The 3,603-nt window shown below is 35.7% G+C and overlaps 1 pseudogene; it reads right to left on the bottom strand.

Moving 5' to 3' along the window:
• Positions 1-876: 876 nt before the first annotated feature.
• LOC117616049 lies at positions 877-3,366 on the bottom strand (annotated as a pseudogene).
• Positions 3,367-3,603: the final 237 nt, after the last annotated feature.

The following is a 3,603-nucleotide window of genomic DNA, read 5'->3' as shown; positions in this document are numbered from 1 at the left end:
TTATATATAGCCGCACGGCCGAACGGCTGTACTTACCTTGCCGACGAATCGCAAGACAGGTCCTTTTTTTAATAGCCGCCGGCCGGCTATACGCAGATTTTTTATTTTTTAAAAACTTATAGCCGCGGCTGTACTCGTTTTTCAAGGCGGCTATACTCTTTTTATTTTTTATTTTTTGTATAAAAATATAGCCGGGCGTACTCTGTTTTTCTGATTTTTTATTCTATTTTTTTTATTAAAAAAAAGTATATTCGATCCTTATACATATATTGGGATCCTTTTTTTCTTTTAAATTTTTTTCCCGATTTTCGTTTATCGATAAGAGTAGTTTAGAGCATTATCCATTACTATTAGGACATTACCCAAGTCTCTATTGTCCCATTTTCATTTTTTACTTTTCTAGAATTATTACCCGTATGAATAATTTACCACTTTCATGTTTAATACAGGTCTTTTTTACAAAATTTTCAATAATACACACAAAATTCACATATTATACACATAATTTTCATATATTATTGAATAAAATAATATATATTTAAAATATTATATATATTATATTAAAATATTATCTAGTGACTGAACTTTTCAGTTGTAACTTGCCAAATTTTTTAATGATTACTAAACAAAATTTTACTAGTTTGTAGAGTTGAAATAGTACAAAATTAATTATATAAATATTTACTCCTTGGTCCTTTTAATAGTTATTTATTATTATTATTATTATTATTATTTACAACAGAAACTTGTACTCGACTAAGATGGGTTTAAAATGGGCTAATTATAAATATAACACCCGGACAAACCCCGATTATTGGGCAAACAAAGCACAACAAAAATTTCACCAAAGATTGGCTCCATTTCCTAGAGCCAATTTTACAGATTAAATATGACCTTAATGGTTGCCTCCACCAGCGCTGGTTTCAAATGCTTTTTCCACTTCCTTTTGAGAGAATCCAAAACGATGTGTTATCAGGGGCTTCACATCAACCTTACTACTTCTCAACAATTCGAGGCACAGGGGCCATGTGTTCTTGTATCGGAAAATTCCAATCACATCGACCTCTCTGTATTAAAATCATGAAATCTTAAATAATAAAAATAATGCGTGTCACAAATGAGTAATGTCTCATGCCTCTATTAGAGATGTGACACCAAATACAATACAAATAGTTTTACCAACTGAACAAATGAATTAATCAATTTATACCTGGCAGCAGCTGAAGTGAGTGGGAGAGTCAGCTCTCTCTGGCCCATTCCCACAAGGCAAACTTTGCCACCGGAACCAGTAGCACTTAGAGCTGTCGCCATGGTTTTATTAAACCCTGCACAATCGAAGCTTACATCTACTCGAGTTCCCATAGCTTCTTTTATTTTAGCAACTTCTTCAGCAACCTCCTTCAAAATAATTTAGATAAACTCATTAAAAAAAGGGTTGATTTCACCCTACAAATCCCGAACATGTAACAGCATCATGTACCTCTATATTTGTAGAAACTTTGACAATCTCATGCGCACCAAGAGCCTTTGCAACGGATAAACAGTGGTCATTCACATCTGCCACGACAATTCTAGGTGCTTCGAAGGCACGAGCAGCCAACAATGTAACAAGTCCTATAGGTCCTGCTCCCATGACCAAAACATTTGTTTCTGGACCGACACTAGCCCGACGACAAGCATGAACACCAACACTTAAGGGCTCACACATTGCCCCTTCCTCCAAGCTCACATTGTTTGGTAGTTTAAAACACAGGTCTCCAGGATGGACAACCTGTGAAATAAAATATAAGAAAACATCATGTATCTCAAACACCTGCCTCAAATTTGAATTGCCCACTAAAAAAACTATAGTATCTCAAAGTGAGTGTTGTTATTTGTACTATTTCAACTCACAGGACCAGTCCAATTCAATTGGACAATAGTTATAATTGATGTTTGGTAGGCAAAGATCTATGAACTAACCGATGTTTGACTAACCAAGCAGACAAACGACCTTGCATCTTTTTTATGTCTCCCACATTTAAATACATTTTAGACTAAGACACAAATCTTGCACAAAAATCCAGAATAGCAGAGAAAATTCAACCTATCAACACACCTCCTCAACATAACCCATATTCAAAGAAGTCACAATTAAAATAAACTCAAAGTCTTGTAACCCAAAAACAAAACAAAAACTCAAAGTCTAGTCATGCTCTAGTCAGCCTTATCCAATACTAAATGTTCCACGTGTGCCAAGCTTACAATGCTCCACGTGTCATCTTGTGCTAGTTACAACTGGCATATAATATGTTGTAAATACGTAGATACCTGATTTGCCAGGCAACCATGAGTTGGAGGGGACCCGAAAAACTTCATCTCGGGGCATAGGTTATATCGGCCTTGTTTGCATAGCTCACATCGCTTGCAATTGATGCCGGGCTCTAGTGCCACACGGTCACCAGGCACCAGATGCTTCACCTCACTCCCAACTTCCTCAACGAACCCAGCACACTCATGCCCGATTACCATGGGCCCTTTCACCACAAAATCTGCACATCTCATGTTCTGAAAATAATAACAAATTAAACAACAACAATCAAAACAGGCCATTTACCAATTAATTTAAAGTTTATATTGTTTAACAATCAATAAACATCAAATATCAAATTTCCCGTGAAGACGTGAGTTAGGTTAGTTGATTAAAACAGTGTGCCTGGCCTTTGCTCTATCATGAATATAATAAAGAACCAAGAAGGAAAAGAGGGGGTGACCTTGAAGTGGTGAACATCACTGCCACATATGCCAACAGCCTTGAGTCGAATTAAAACATCACGGGGTCCTAAAGAAATACCAAGAAAACAAGGAACACAGGAAGTCAATTAGGCAAAAAGGATCACAAATAATAATTTGACCTGAAAAGTGACACAAGTTGAGTTTTAAAAAAAAACAGTGATCCAGAAAAAGAACAAATTGGTACCGAGATTAGGGAGCTTGAAAGGTTGGATTTTGAGGGTGTTAACACCAAGAAGCAAAGAAGCCAAGCAGCCATGTTCTCTTGTTCAACACCATCTCTGCTTGCATCTCCAAAGCCATCATCTCCATCAGGCTTTCCTCCCTAGCCTCGGTTGATGACGCCTCTCTGTCCAGTTATTTCCAGAGCTTGAAGAATAATACTGGTCATTTTCTCTGGTTCTTCAAGAGGCTAATACAATACACATAAAAAAAATTTAGCAAGCAAGACAATTTACCATTTTAATCAAATGCACAATCAAGTAACCTTAACAAGAGCTTTAAGATCATAGGCTTCTTCCTAATCCTTGATCTGTTTGACACATCTACCTTAGATGGAGCACAATCCAAATCCTTGATTTGAAAATGGGCCATTTCAAGCCTGTAAAAAGAACCATGAATATTTTTTACTTGTATTTTATGCATTAAATTTAAGAAAAATTAGTATTAGACATAACAATCCTTACTAATTAGGATTTGAGAAATAAAGTATTTTTGTTTGGGTTTTAATACCTAAGAATTAAATTTTGTTTTGAATTTGGCAAAAAGATGAAGCCAAGATTCGTTGGACCTGCCTAAATTATAAAGGTAAAATATGATTTTACCTTTTTC

Source organism: Prunus dulcis, chromosome 1 (assembly GCF_902201215.1).
Source record: "Prunus dulcis chromosome 1, ALMONDv2, whole genome shotgun sequence".
NCBI lineage: Eukaryota > Viridiplantae > Streptophyta > Magnoliopsida > Rosales > Rosaceae > Prunus > Prunus dulcis.
This window is presented reverse-complemented; position numbering and strand designations above follow the sequence as displayed.